Source organism: Oryctolagus cuniculus, chromosome 13 (genome assembly GCF_964237555.1).
Source record: "Oryctolagus cuniculus chromosome 13, mOryCun1.1, whole genome shotgun sequence".
Taxonomy (NCBI): domain Eukaryota; kingdom Metazoa; phylum Chordata; class Mammalia; order Lagomorpha; family Leporidae; genus Oryctolagus; species Oryctolagus cuniculus.
The window spans coordinates 99,913,361-99,929,415 of NC_091444.1; the positions used below are offsets into that span (position 1 = coordinate 99,913,361).

At 45.3% G+C, this 16,055-nt stretch overlaps 1 protein-coding gene across 1 annotated transcript in view; it reads right to left on the minus strand.

Annotated features, from left to right (window-relative positions):
* Nucleotides 1-7,242: 7,242 nt before the first annotated feature.
* Nucleotides 7,243-16,055, minus strand: part of MPP7 (MAGUK p55 scaffold protein 7) — a 270,834-nt gene continuing 262,021 nt past the window's right edge. Inside the window, exons 18-19 of the transcript XR_011381720.1 lie at nt 9,086-9,158; nt 7,243-8,366 (exon numbers count right to left, since the gene is read on the minus strand). The gene's annotated coding sequence lies outside the window, so the exon portion shown is untranslated. The remainder of the gene's footprint in view (nt 8,367-9,085; nt 9,159-16,055) is intronic.

Here is a 16,055-nt window from a genome sequence, read left to right on the forward strand (position 1 = left end):
GCCATCTTCTACTGCTTTCCCAGGCCACAGCAGAGAGCTGGATCGGAAGTGGAGCAGCCGGGACCTGAATCAGTGGCTTTACCCACCACGCCACAGCACCAGGCCAGGACTGTTTTAACAATGAATTCTTTTGGCTCACGCTCACCTGGGAAGCAACAGGTAATGGCTCAAGCGCTTGCATCTGGCTGCCTCCATAGTGCGTATCAGAGTGCCTTCGATCAAATCTTACCTCTCCTTCCAATCCTGCTTCTTGCTAATGCACCTGGGAGGCAGTATTTGACAGCTCAAGTGCTTCAGTCTGCACCACCCACATGGGAGATCTGGATGCAGCTCCTGGCTCCTGTTTCAGCCTGGTCCAGCCTGGGCCGTTGCAGGCATCTGGGAAGAGAACCAGCTGAAGGGAGATCTCTCTTTCTGTGTCAGTCTGCCTTTGAAACAAATAAACTTTACACACAAGAACAAAAGCAAATTTGAGACAGAAAGCAAACCAAAGAACTAAAGAGCTCCTTAAATGTACTACGGTTTTGCAGTTCGAAAAATGAAATTCATGGGGCAGGCACTATGGTATAGCAGGTTAAGCCATTGCCTGTGACGCTGCCATCCCGTCTGAGCACTGGTTTGAGTCCTGGCTGCTCCACTTACAATCCAGCTCCCTGCAAACGTGCCTGGGAAAGCAGTGGAAGATGGCCTGAGTGGTTGGGCGCCCACCACTCACATGTGAGACCCGGATGGAGTTCCAGGCTCCTGGCTTCAGCCTGGCCCAGCCTTGATCATTGTGGCCATTAGGGGAGTGAACCAGCAGATGGAAGATCTTCTCTGTTCTCACTCTCTATCCCCCTCTCTGTAATTCTTTCAAATAAATGAAATAAATCTTTAGAAAAAATAAATTCTCACAAATAAACTCAGAGGGTTTGGCTACCAGGAAACCATTTTTGTTATGTAAGACTTTAAAAGTTCACACGTAAAACCAAAGAACAAGGTGGTAGGAGAAAGAATACCTGAGCCACAAAACAAACTGAGGCCGGGGTGGGCACTGGCCTAGTGGCTAAGCTGCCCACTGGGATGCCCACATTCCCCATCACAGTGCCGGCCTCAAGTCCCAGCTCCACTCCTGATTCCAGCTTCCTGCTGATATGCTCCTGGGAAGCAGCAGGTGATGGCCTGGGTCCCTGAACAGCCACATGGGAGACCTGGACTGAATCCCCAGCTCCTGGCTTTGGCCATGGCTCAGCCCTGGCTGCTGCGTGAACATTTGCGGCATGAAACAAAAGATCACAGCTCTGTCTGTCTCCCTCAAATAAATAAAATTTAAAAAACTAAAAATAAAATGAGGCTGGCCCTCAATATATGCATATACACAAATCAATGTGCATATATTTAATACCTAACAATTAAATATGTAGATATTATGTTCACTAATAACATATCACTAGGTTTATATAACTTATGTAAATATATATATTAGCCATGTTCAAGACAGAGAAATTGATAGTACACCGTTTAAAGGGTGGTAGAATTTTTTTTTTAAATCTCAGATTTGAAAGGTCCTCATTTGAGGACAGAACTGTTGAGAAATCTCTCCTTATACTGAGCAAAACTGGCCACCCTCCTCATAGCTGCCCTGGAATGGACAGATTTACGTACCAGAAGTCACAGAGGACACTGCTGGCATCCGGCAGGTACTACAGATGGCAAGAGATCAGGCGTGGAGCAGCAGCTTCTGGTCGCATGGTGACCTGGAGAATATCCCCTATCAAAAGAAAATTTAATTCAAATTTAAAATTTGGGTACTCTGTTATCCAAGAGAACTATCCTCAGCTTTCCCCTGAGGGCCCCCAGTTTGCAATCCCTGCTTCAGAGGGTTTATGAGACTCAGGCTACGTGATTGGCTCCAAACTTTGAACCAATCAGGAGGAACACACAGAAGATGTTACATACCACATACAATCACCAGGCTTGGCTGACACCATAACCCGACTCACACGCTGAGGCCTCCAAATTGGTTTTCCATTCGAGTGGTTCTACAGAAACAAACTTTACCTTGGGGATGTGAATTCACCACAAACCTAATCACCGCCTTCAATACTGCTTCATTCAGAGGGGTACTCTCCAGACAAGGGTTCCAGGCCCATTCTGGCTGCTCTGGTCAAGGCCACGCCCACTGGGTCCCCAACATCCAAGTCTGCTCAGAGTGGAAAGAGTGAGAAAGAGACAACAGATCCACCTCCTCACTGGAACATTTTCAGGATTTTAAATCAGAACTACCCAACTCATGTTCATCCTAGAGACTGATTTTTAATTATCTACTTACTCATCAATTCAACAAAATAGTTGGTGAGTTCTAGGTAAAATTAACATCGAAGGATTTCCCGGTACCTGCTCGTCCTGAAATTAGTTGCTTTCTAATTTCTCTGGGTCAGGGAGAGAGAATTCAAACAGCTGGGCAGAAAACTCCTGGAGTAAAAACAAGAACTGGAGGGGACTGGCAGCACAGGCTTTGGTTCAGGGCTCGGCTGGGGCTGGGGATTAAGTGAGAGACGCTCCTGTGAGCTGGGCCTCACATCCCTTAGATTCACGCTGCAAAGCTGAAGTCTGCTATCCTGGCTTTCTTGTAGCCATAACATCCACAGCAATGCAAAGCTGACAGGTGAACATGACTCCAACAGCTGTGGGAGTTCCCTGTGTGCCTTCCGAATTAGTAAGAAATAGGATAAGAATGCTATTGTGAAATATTTTTAATTTTGGGGGGGAATTAACATAGGACATATTAATTCTACTTTAGGGCCCTAATTATCAATATTACCAAAAGATTTAAAAAATCCAACTGCTATATTCCCTGCCAATATATCTTGCCCATAATAGCAACGTTCTACTGTAATTCACAATTTTCTTGAGCAAATGTATGAGATGTAAGATAAGGGAAAATATTTTTAGCCTGTTTATCTAAATTGGTTATCGACACAGTTTAGCAGCACAACTTAACACAAATTCAAAAGAAACAAATTCAGTTTCGCAAAATAGGAATTAGACTTTGGAAGATCTTTTAAAAGATACTATCTGTAATGTTAAATAAGGGCCACACATTCTGACAAATTTTTTTTTTTCTGACAGGTAGAGTGGACAGTGAGAGAGAGAGACAGAGAGAAAGGTCTTCCTTTTGCCATTGGTTCACCCTCCAATGGCCGCCGCGGCTAGCGCACTGTGCTGATCCGAAGCCAGGAGCCAGGTGCTTATCCTGGTCTCCCATGGGGTGCAGGGCCCAAGCACTTGGGCCATCCTCCACTGCCTTCCCAGGCCACAGCAGAGAGCTGGCCTGGAAGAGGGGCAACCGGGACAGAATCCGGCACCCCCGACCGGGACTAGAACCCGGGGTGCCGGCGCCGCAGGCAGAGGATTAGCCTAGTGAGCCTCTGACACATTCTTACATTAATTGAGAACCAACACTTGGGGCCTTTTCCTTGCTTGTTTTCCCACTTGTTGTTCATGCTGGTCATTCTAGCCTTTCTTCCAGAAGACTGGATGCATGGTTTTACCGTTACAAGATAATCAGCTTTTTTCCTTCCATCGTTATTACAAAGGCTCCGGAGAACAGAGATTCTACAGCCATGACTTGGGAGATTTTACTTTCTGTACTGTATTAAATCTTGAAATCCAATAACAGGACGTCTGCACCGGGGCTCTCCGTAAGGCAGTGTTTCCTGCTGGGAAGCAATACAAAGATATTGCACAGATGTCTAGCCACCAAGGTTAACAGGAAGGGGACACTGCTGGCATGCAAGTGATGAGGACCGAGGGGCAAGGCTTTCCTCTGGAGAGCAGCACAGGACAAAGAAGGGAGAATTCTGCTGCACCCTCCGTGCAGCCGCTGGCTGAGAAACTGCAGGTAACACCACAGCCTAGGGCCTCTGCAAAATCACAACCTGTTTTTTCACCGTTTTAATACACCCCGAATTTTCCAGGTTGTACCTATCACATAAACGAAAGAAAGGCTGGAGGAATTTTTGTTTTAACTTTACAAGCGCTCAGCATTTTGGAACACCACCCCAATTGATGGAATCGCTAGTGAAGCAATTTATCCGCAGCCCGGGAGCCCGCATCTGGAGTGGGTAAGCTTACAGTAATCCCTCGTAGGGCTGGAGCACCTGACACTCGCTAGTGTGACCAGCGTGGCCCTGCCCAGGCCTCACTTTCTGACAATTACCCTCCTTTCCTGGTTCCTTCATTTTGCAGCCAGTCCACTGCTGGTAAACCACACTGGACAGGTCAGGCGGTTAGCTAGATCCCGAGTCCAAAACAGCCAGTCAGCACTACAAAATATTTGTCATAAAAGAACCAAGGATCGGACCGCACAGGGTTGAGAACGGCTGATCTAGGGGTGTGGGTGCATGAGTGAAAATGAGATGTACCAGCATATCCATTCTTTCTGTGTGTTGCTTTAGGGTCCCAGCGTGTGTCTATGAATGACCGATGACAAGTGCGTTAGATTGGGACAGGTACGCACGCGCTGACGTGTGTCACACTCGAGCTTCCCGGTCTCCCGAGGGCTGTGTGAGCTGGGAACGGGCGGAAAGGCTCAGGCGGGCAGCGCTGTCTGCAAGCCCAAGGCCAACACGGATGTCGCTGCTCTTGCACACGCGGTCTGCCTCGTTTCCTCCTTACACCTCCCCAAGTAACATTGTGAACGGACCCACACCCGCAGCAAACGCTGAGAGCAGCTTCTCAGACACGCACAAAGGAGCTGAGCGCACAAAATGTTCTGGTCATGACGCAAACTTTTCTAGAAACCTAGGCGTTCGCTCACACCTGAGTCTACCGGAATCTTTCCCAGGCCAGGCGCGGCGTCAGCGCGGAAGTTTCTAGAACGCCCGAGAGAACATGGCAAGGGCAGCGTTATGGGGGGGGGGGGGGTGGGAGGTATATATAGACATAGATATAAATATGTATTTAAAAAACAAAAACCAGCGGTGGTGACAAGGGGCCACCATAACTCAGGTAAAAAGATGAAACTCGGAGACCCCCGCCCGGTTCCCGCCCGAGGGCGGCGGCGCCCCGCAGTGCGTGCACAGCCAGGTTCAGGTCCTGCACCCCGGGCGAGATGGGGCAGGAACGCGGGTGCAGGGAAGCAACGCGGGGCGCCCCGCCGTGGGCCCCGAGAGCACGCGCGTCCGCGAGCCCGCAGGAGACGCCGCAGCCGCCCGACACCGCCCGTGAGCACCCGCAGCCGCGCGGCCACGCCGGGGTCTCCGCCGACGGCGAGCGCGGGGGCAGGGGGCGAGGTGGGGCGGGAGGGAGGACGGCGGCGGGAGACCCCGCGCCCGCGCAGCCCCGCACTCACCCGCCTCCCCGCGGGCTCGGGGCCGAGGGAGCCCGCGCCGCCCGCGTCTCCTCCGAGGCCCGGGACTGCGCTCGGGGCCTCTCCCGGGCTGAGGGCGGCCCGCGGGGCGTTTTCCTCAGGACGCGCGGGAGCGCGGGACACGGGGGACCTGGCTGGGCCCGCGCCTGGTTCCGTGCGCTGCTCCGGGCCGTGCCACAGACCCCACCGCCACCGCCGGGAGAGTGCGGGTGACGGGGCCGCGGTAGCGCGGGAGGCGGTGCTCGGGGCGCGAGCCCGGGGCGGCGCGGGTGACCGAGGCCGCGGGAGCCGGGTTGCCCCGGACGCGGGAGGCGGTGTTCGGGGCGGCGCGGGTCACGGGGACCTCGGGGGCCCGGGCTGCCCAGGACGCGGGAGGCGACTGCGCGCAGAGGCTCGGGGTGGCGCAGGTGTTCAGCTGTCAGTGGTCTCCTCCAGGAAGTACCTGTTCTCCCCTCCTCTCTCAAGGGAGGCTGGGAGTAGAGGTGTGGGAGTGGAGGTGACTGGTGTGGCTCTCTCCCTGGCAATCCACTCATTTCCCTTCCCTAACTGCAACATGGGGGAGCCGGGTAATTGACTTTCTGGTTACTACCATTACATTTTAATTAATTGGTTTGAGTGGTAGAAAGAGAGAGAATACTCCCATTCAATGGTTCACTCACCAAATGCCCACAATGGCTGGGGCCAGCCAGCCCAGGCCTGAAGCTGGGAGTTGGAACTCGGTCCCAGTCTCCGTGTGGGGGACAAAAACGCAGTGACTTGCATCATCACCACTGTGTTTCAGGGTCTACATATGCAAGAAGCTGGGTCAAGAGCTGGACTCAGGAATCAAACCCAGGCACTCTGATGCGGGACTTGGGCACCTTACCTGGTGTCTTAATCTGTAGGCTAATTGCTCTCCTTGCTTGCACAACTTTAGATCTCAGTGAGACTGAGACCTCGCTGTGGCATGGATCATCTATTCTGTCTTGAACTAATGAAACAATTTGCATACCTTGGCCACCCCAGCAGAGGCTGAGCCAGGCTGAAGCCTGGAGATAGGAACTACTTCCTGGTCTCCCACATGGGCGGCAGGAGCCCAAGCACTTGGACCATTCTCCTCTGCCTTCTCAGGCACAGTATCGGGGAGCTGGATCAGAAGCAAAATAGGGGTCAGCACCGTGTCATAGCAGGTTAGCCGCCGCCTGCAGTGCCTGCATCCCATATGGGCACCGGTTCGAGTCCCGGCTGCTCCACTTCTGATCCAGCTCTCTGCTATGGCCTGGGAAAGCAGTAGAAGATGGCCCAAGTCCTTGGGCCCTTGCACCTGCGTGGGAGACCCGGAAGAAGCTCCTGGTTTCAGATTGGCATGGCTTTGTTGGGGAGTGAACAGCATATGGAAGACCTCTCTCTCTCTCTCTCTCTCTCTCTCTCTCTCCTTCTCTCTGTGTGTAACACTGACTTTCAAATAAATAAATAAATCTTAAAAAAAAAAAAAGAAGAAGCAAAACAGCTGAGGCTCTAGTATAGCATGTCTGGATAATAAGCAGAGTAGTGGCTTAACCACTGCACTGTGATGTTGGCCCAATTCTCGCATTTTTTTTCAAGATTTATTTATTTATTTGAAAGTCAGAGTTACACAGAGAGAGGGGAGGCAGAGAGAGAGAGGTCTTCCATCCGCTGGTTCACTCCCCAGATGGCTGCAACGGCCAGAGCTGCACTGATCCGAAGCCAGGAGCTTCTTCCGGGTCTCCCACATGGGTGCAGGGGCCCAAGGACTTGGCCATCTTCTACTGTTTTCCCAGGCCGTAGCAGAGAGCTGGATCGGAATTCTCACATTTTTTTTTTTTGCATATGTACACATTGTGAATAGTTACACAACAAATCAATAATATACACTGCCTTAGAAATGCCTTGTTTATATACCTCTTTTATTTTGATATAGTACAATGAACCTGTGTCCCCACTGTAAAAAAAAAATTAAGGTGATATGAAAAACCATAGCCAAAGGAAATGTAAGTACATTTATATATACATAATTAAAATTAGGTCATGTATTAGATATCAGTGTACAGTGGATTGTTTTATGTATCCAACTTTTGATTCTAAAATTGTGAAATTCTTAAACATTTTGAATTAAAGCACTTCACAGAGAAAAGATGTTTTTTCCTTGCTTGTTATTTACATGTAATACAGTTAGTTGGCCTTTTGGTTGGAAAGCTTTTGCAAGAAAATAATCAACATTAGAATCTTGGAATTAAATTTTTGGTGCGACACAGAAGCATGCCATGAGCTTCACACATTACATGAAAGAAATCCTAGAAAAATAAATTGTATTCACAGTTTGAAATGATGAAGACAATATGGAATTCACTGTGTTTTAAACCCACATGCTGCATCACCACAATCCAGTTGAGTGTGGACATTGTACAAACTCCAAAAACCTACTAAACTGACAGTGGGAAAGACAATGTGAGAGACCGAGACGGGCCAAAACAACAAAGTGTGGGGAACAGAAACACAAGAGTTGAACTGGCTTAGCAGAGAGGAGAATGCTGAAACTGGATAGCTCGAAGCCGTCAAAGCCAACAAAAATAAAGCATTTGCAAATCACAGAGCCTGAGAAGACTCAGACCTTGGAGGCGTCTCTGAAGGCCGGGGTACAGGTGGGCTAGAAGCAGGAAGACAGCTTGAAGGTCTCATTTAAGGAGTAACCGGACCCCATGTCTTCTTCCCCAAAAGAAAGCTTGCTAACTCGAACACCAGGCACAGCTGAGAACACTGTACTGACAGCGCGAACACACTGAAGGCTGAGAGGCAACAGCCCTGTCTCCTGGTTACCTTTCTCCCCCGGCAACCCGGCTTACACCTTCAGGAAGAAGACCCAGCCTAAGTGCGAGGATCTGTAGATGGTTCTGTTTCAGAGTCCTTCCCATCAGATATTCGGGTGGTGGTGGAGTAGGGAGAGTATTTGTGTAGAGTAGGGAATAACAGAATTATACTCTCTTCTTCCAGAATGAGAAGTCAATAAAAATATCTAAAAAAGAAAATAGCAATAGCAGCTAAAGCATGAAATTTCAGAATACAGGAACATTGATACAACACTAAAGAGAATGATGAGAATTGTTGTTCATCAACAGCCAGGAGAAAATCAAGGCCTCAAAAAGAACCAAGGCCAGCCACTGTCTAGCTCCATCATCCAGGCCCAGCCATTGGTCACAAAGGCTAACTCACTCCAGGTGAACACAGACCATCAGAGGAAGTGGAGCTTCTTAGCTGACCGTCAACTCTTGCAGCAATGATGCCGCCTGACAGCCTGCCTCCAAACTCAGTGGCATGCGTGTGTTAATACTCACTCAGGAGACTCAGTTGCTGTTTGGCTGGGCTAGGCTGGTCCTGACTGAGTGGCTCTGCTTTAAGCTGTGTCTTCTGGTCTTGGTTCCAGGCTGTGAGTCTGCTGCATCTGTCACATTCTGGAACCCAGGTTCACGAGCAAGGGTTCCCTGCGGCATGTCCTGATTACAGGGGATCCCTTCCACGGATACTCGCAAGTTTCTGATTGTATTGTACCCACTAACCGAAACAGTCCTATGGCTAAGTTCAAAGTCAGGATGGAGGTTCTTATTTGTCCATCACGAAGCCTTGACAAAGATATAAATAAATATGTGACAGCACCATAAAAGAGTAAAGAAATTATTGGAACAAATATTGCGATCTGATAAAGCACCCTTCATCATAGTATTCAACATTCATCACCTGTGTCCTTGGGTAGGTCATCATTCTCATTACATAATCATGTTCCATCTCTAGCAAGAATATCCAGGATGATCTGCAAAATGAATGATTAAGTGTTTCCAATTGGCTTCTTTTTTTGTGCTATTTTAAATTTTTTCATAAATTGTTGTATTTAGAGTCTTACTGTTTAATTCTAAGCTCTTTGTTTTATCTAAATAAGAAGAAACTGCAGAATGCTGTGAAGCGTGTTTAAACCCATTTTATGTCAAGTAGCACTTGTTCTGAATCTTTAGAAAGTAGAAACTTAGAGCAAAATGCACTGGAATGTAGAGAAAGCTATTTGATATAGAAAGTGTGTAGTCTAGCCAAGAAGTGATTACCCCAGAAATCCTCATGGAGAATAAAGGATTTAATGTGAGACTTGATATTTTGGAAAAACAAACTGAGGATTAATAATATCCGGGTGATGTCTCCCAATAACACCAAAGGAAACACTGAAGACGTCTTAAAAGAATGGCTTCCAGATGCTTAGTAAATCATGTGTCCATACCAAATGAGACCATGGCAGGACAGGATATTTCTTATTTTGAGAAGAGAAGCATTCTTTGGGTGACTAGTGGTGTTTTTGCACTTTGACTCTGTAATATCATCAAAGAGATAAAAGCCAAAAGCGTTACCCTTTTCAAATCATAAAATGATAGGTGAGCTATTTGCAGTGAAAATTAGTTTTATCACTCAATGTGATTTATCTGTAAGAAAAGAAATGCTAGGGCTTATGGTGAGATGACTTGTTTATTTCATGGACTGGAACATAGCTCAAAGTCTCATAAAGTTGGAGGACGATTGTGCAAGAGTCAGTAGGACAAGAAAACTGGGATGACGCCTTGCGCATAGGAACATTCTTAGATAGGAAAGTTGTTGGAGGAATCTGGACATTAGAAATTGATTTCCTATGATCTGCCTACACTCACAAAATCTTGGAGAAGACTTGATGCATACCCATTTGGAGATCACTTGTTTGGTTCATTGACAGAGATCTTCTATCCCTGTCTTCTATCCCTTCAAAGTCTTGGCAACTTGGATTTGCATGGATCAAAAATTGTGCCATAGGCTACTGGCTTTCAGAGTTGGCATCCTAACCGTTCACTGAGGTCACTGACTTTGAGTTTTCCACATTGAAATCCTCCTTTGACTCTCTCTGTGGTCGGCTTCCTCATCTCCATAGTACCTGGCAAGAGTTTGTGCTTGAGTAACTCTTCTCTGGGTCTTGTCACTGGGTTGAAAAACAGCAGCAGCAGCAGTAGGAACAAAACTAGTTTCTAAGGAACACAAACACCTCGTAATCAGATATTATAGAACAGAAACGAGAATGTGTATATTCTTTGGGGGATACCCCTTTTAATCAATTAAATTTTCTATAGAGGATATTAAGCACAAATGGGCCATTTGGCAATTTCCCTGGATATTAAGTGCTTGAAGTAGGAAAAAAAAGGGGTGGGGGGAAGGAAGGAAGTCTAAATGAACCAAACTAATCTTCTAATCTTCTATTTCCTTCCTAACTGGCAGATTACCTGCAAGTAAGAGGCAGAAGCATAGATTAATAAACCATATGCAATATATTGCCAGTTGTCATTTGAGGAAACTACTTTCTCTTCTGTGCTGTTGACTTCCTAAGTGTTACAATAACATTTCAGACACACTTGGGGATTAGGAAGGCCATGATGATTTTTTGCCTCCTTTGCCAAAGTGTCTACTTCCTTGGTTTCTATACATTTCATTCTATATCAGCTAAGACTGGGATCTGCTGTGAGAAACAGACTCCCAAAACAGTGGCTTCCGTAGACAGAAATGGATTGTTCACAACAGCCTGGAGAGAAGAGTTGGGGGCTGCCGGAAGTCTCCACTCTGCCAAACCCTGAGGGACCCAGGCTATTCCACTGCACATGGCCCCAGGTCCTGGAACTGCTCCCTCTGCAGCCATCAAGACCATGTGTCAGCCAACTGAAAGAAGAAAAATAAGAAGAAAGAGAGCAAGGTTCACAAAATGGCTTTATTTAAGGAAATGCCACACGACAGTTCCACTTATCTGTCGGTGGCCAAAATTAATCATGTGGAGCGCTTTTGCTTTTTGTATTTTGAAGCTACCTTAATAGGTGCATAGAAGTTTAAATTGGTTACATTTCCTTGGTATTTACTCCTATTGTCATAAAATATCTCCATTTTTTTTTTTTTTTTACTTTAAGCTGTTCTGGGAGTTTATAGCTATGTGGATTGGAACACAATGTAGCTGAGTTTTTAAACAGCCTGAGTATTTTGTGTTTAAAAAAGGTATTTGATTCATTTGCCTTATATGTCATCTTATTTTGTGCTATTTGTCCTATATGTTCTTTAAAAAAAACCACTTATTTATTAAAAAGACTGAGACAGAGATATCTTCCATCCATGGTTTGACTCCCCCGGTGCCCACTACTGCCAGGGCTGGGCCAGGCCAAAAGCCAGGAGCCCAGAACTCTTACCTGAATCTCCATAGGTGGCAGGGGCTCCAACACTTGAGCCATCACCCGCTGCCTCCCAGAGTGCATTAGCAAGAAGCTGGCTCTGAAACTGAGCAGCCTGGATTCAAACTGGTGCTCAATGTGGGAGGCAGGTGTCCCTGGTGGCAGCTAAGCCTACTGTACCCCAACATCCACCCTTCACCCATCTTTTCTATGACTCTTTTTCTCTCCTCTGTTGCTTCCTGCTTGGATTGAGTGTTTCCTTCTAATTCTATACTGTCCTCTACCGTTCGGAAGTTATGTACTCTGATTTTTTTTAGTGTTTACTCCCCCTTCAAAGCATGCATTATTAACTTATCAAAGTCTCAAATTAATCAATACCTTAACCTATGCCTCCTGAACATTATCCTCATCCCTATAAAACTTGGATCCCCCTTTGGGATAAAATGCCAGTATGATTCTGCCTATAGATTCCTTTTTTAACCCCTTAAAACACTAATATTACTTTTGTGTTATTTATATTCATCCATTTATTTTCCAGTTTCTCTTAAAATATAATTATTGAGGGATGACTGATGTACCATAAGCAGCAAATACTTGGGTTGTGCAATTTGATGAGTCTTGACATATACGGACTAATCGCTATCATCAGGAGAATGAACACAGTATCGTCTGCTTTTGTAACTCTTGATGCTTGCCACTCTGTTCTTTGGTGGTGGTGATGGTGGTGGTGTTTCAGACTGGAGCACGAATCTAAATCCTGTTCTTGGCTACCAGTGGAGGTCTGTCTCCACTCCTGTTTGTATCTCAGCCTTTGAATATGAGATCATCTTCCATCTATCTCTAGCATACTCTTTAGATTTTCCTTTGGCAAAGTCTGCTCATGGTGAACTCTCCTCGCTTTTCGATGGCTTGAGTATGTCATCATTTTGGCTTTGTGCAGAAAAGATACTTTTTCTGAGTAGAAAGCTTCAGGTTGAGAAGATTTTTTCCTATGCACATTGAGTGTGTCATTCTGTCTCCTGGCTCTCTTTGCTGCTGTCAAGACATGAGCTTTTGTTGAGCTCCTTGGAAGGTAATATTTCTCCTTGCAGGGTCTTCCTCGTCTTCGATGCTCTCCAGTGTCACTGTGATTTATCTGCTTGTTGATTTTCTGTGTATGGATCCTGCTGGATTTTCACTGTGCTCTTGAATCTGGAAGGTTGTTTTTATCAGTTCTAGAACACTCACAACTGTTTTATTCTTAGTACTTCTGTCCTGTTTTGTCTGTCTTCTCCTTCTCGATCTTTTCATAGACACGTTTCCACTCTAGCTGCTATTTTTCATAATCTTCTTGTCCTATATTTTGCATCTGTGCACATTTGGGATAATTTTTTCAGGCCTGTTTGTCTTTGAGATCATTAATTCTCTCATCAACTTGGTCCCATCCACTGTTAACCCCATCATGGGAGTTTTTTGTTCATTTTACTTATTATATCTTAATTTCTCATGCTCCATCTGGTTCCTAGTTGAATCTGATTGATCATTCTATATAGTTTGTCATATTGTATGCAAACTTTAAAACCTTTTATTTAAACATGCCAAACATTATTTTATAATACGTGTTTCATAATATCTGAAATTTTTTGAGTTTTTTGGGGGTATCGCTATTCCTATCTGTTATCATAATAATTTATTTCTTTTTTATTTTGAATGATTTTTCAGCTGTGAGTTGCTCATTTACCTTGGAAATTTATTTTTCAAGGAAATCCTTAGGGCATTCTCTGGGAAGAATAAGCTTCCTTCAGAGAGGACCAATATATTTGTTAAAAGTAGGACTGCTGTGGGATAAGAGTGGGTATTCAAGACCAGGCGTTCAGTGCAGTGGTTTAGATGTGGGTTGGGACACCAGCATCCCATGTTAGAGTGCCTGGTTGCAGTCCTGGGTTTGCTCCCAATTCCAGCTTCCTGCTAACGAGTTCCTTGAGAGGCAGCAGGTGATGGCTGCAGGACTCGGTTCCCTGACACCCATATGGGAGACCCAGATTGAGTTCCTGGCTCCTGGCTTCAGCCTGGCCCAGCCCTGGCTTTTGTACCTGGGGAGTGAACCAGCAGATGGGAGATCTCTTGGTCTGTCTCTGTCACTTTGCCTTTCAAATAAATAAAATTGTTAAATTTTTTTAAAATTAAAGAATGAGCATTTAAACATTTAATTACACGCTACACATGACTTTTCCAAGATATCCTATCTTTTTATTTAAGATTTATTTATTTATCTTGAAAGTCAGAGTTATAAAGCAAGAGGGAGAAACAGAAAGATCTTCAGTCCATTGGTTCACACACCACGATGGTTGCAACAGCAAACACTGGGCCAGGCTGGAGCGAGGAGCCAATAGCTTCATACGGGTTCCCACATGGGTAGCAGGGGGCCCAAACACTCAGGGCATCTTCACTGCTTTTCTCAGGCCATTGGCAGGAAGCTGAATTGGAAGTAGAGCAGCTGGGACGAAAACCGGAAGTCATATGGGATGCCGCTTAACCCACTGCTCCATAATGCTAGCCCCAAGATCCTATCTTTTCATAGCTTGCCAATATAATCCATGCCCTTGCAAGCTTGGATGTTATCAATATTTAAATTTTGCTGATGAGAATATTTTTATAGAATGTGCTAATATATGCCTACTAATGAGACTGAACACATTTGCTTCTGTCTTTAATCTTCTGTGGGATGATTGATCATTTACTTTGCCCATTTTATAATTTTTCCTAGGCCATTTTCTCTAAGTGCCTTTTGAACTTAAGAACTTTAATATATTTCTTTTGAAGACTAGGAATAACTTGTCAAATATAAATATCAGTCAGAATATATTAGTATTAATTTATCACAAACGTGCTTTGCTTGAAATGTGTGGATCTTCTGGTTGAAGCAAAAAAACCTATTGGTTATTGGTAACTCTATATTGGTATAAAATATAAAGTAAAATTTTATGTTGATTTATAGTAATATATTTCATTGTGAAAATTACTTCTAATTGCTTCCTCACTCACTTGTTAAAAGTGTTGAAGAGTCATATAATAGTCATAGTAAAAAGATATTTCTAGTCAGATCTATTAGAGGAATACTTTTTTCAGACCCTTTAAAATGTTTCTTATTAAATTTTTCAAGATTTACTTATTTATTTGAAAGGCAGAGTTACACAGAGAAAGAAGGAGAGGCAGAGGCAGAGAGAGAGAGAGAGAGAGAGAGAAGTCTTCCAACTACTGGTTCAGGTTCACTCCCCAGATGGCAGCAATGGCTGGAGCTGCACCAATCCAAAGCCAGGAGCCAGGAGCTTCCTCCAGATGTCCCAGGCGGGTGCAGAGGCCCAAGGACTTGGGCCATCTTCTACTGCTTTCCCAGGCCACAGCAGAGAGCTGGATCGGAAGTAGAGCAGCCAGGTCCCGAACCAGCGCCCATGTGGGATGCTGGCACTGCAGGCGGTGGCTTTACCTGCTACGCCGCATTGCCGGCCCCTCTTATTAATTTCAAATGTGTAACCTATACAAAACTTTCCCCAGGTAGTTCCGTCTTCCTCATTTCTCTAGAGCGGTTGTATTTTACATATAGAAACTATGTTTTGGGGGGATATTTTAGCAACGTCAGAATTTCAAGCTTTATTAGTTCTTTTATTCTATTTTGGAAAATATTGTTTCAAATGATTGTTCAAATATCTGTTTCTTATATAAATCATCCTTGGCTTCCTCGAGTAATTAAAACTTTTGTATTAGTAAGACATGTGACTGTTAGCAAACATTAGCCATGGCTATTAATGATTTTACAGGTCTTCACAATGTAGGGAGAATGGGTTGATTTTGCATGAAATAAACTAAGCAGTAAGGACTTTTTTTTCCTCCCATAGAAATGCTTTTCTTAGTAGAAATCATATTATACAAAATGATTCAACAATACAATTGTTTTTAAAAAACTTCTCTGATTTCATAGAATTTAAATATTTCATTTAATCCAGGAATATCCAGGACTTCACAAATTCAGGTTGCATCAGCATTTAGAGAAGGAATGTGGGATTGTCTTAAAAATCAAATCTATGGGGCTGGCGCTGGGGCATAGTGGGTGAAGTCGCTGCCCGCAGTGCCGGCATCCCATATGGACGCCAGTTCGAGTCCTGGCTGCTCTGCTTCCAATCCAGCTCTCTGCTATGGCCTTGGAAAGCAGTAGAAGATGGTTCACATCCTGGCTCCTGGCTTTGGATTGCCTCAACTCCAGCCATTGCGGTCATTTGAGGAACAAACCAGCGGATGGAAGACCTCTCTTTCTCTCTGCCTCTACCTCTCTCCATGACACTGTCTTGCAGATAAATAAAACAAATATTTAAAAAATCAAATGTATATTTTAAGGCAGAAAACTGGTTAGTCCTCAATGGGCTAACAGTTAGCAGGGGAGTGGAAGAATGGCATAGCAGTTAAGATGCACTTTGGATGGCTGCGTGCCCTATCAGAACGCCGGGCTTGAGTCCCGG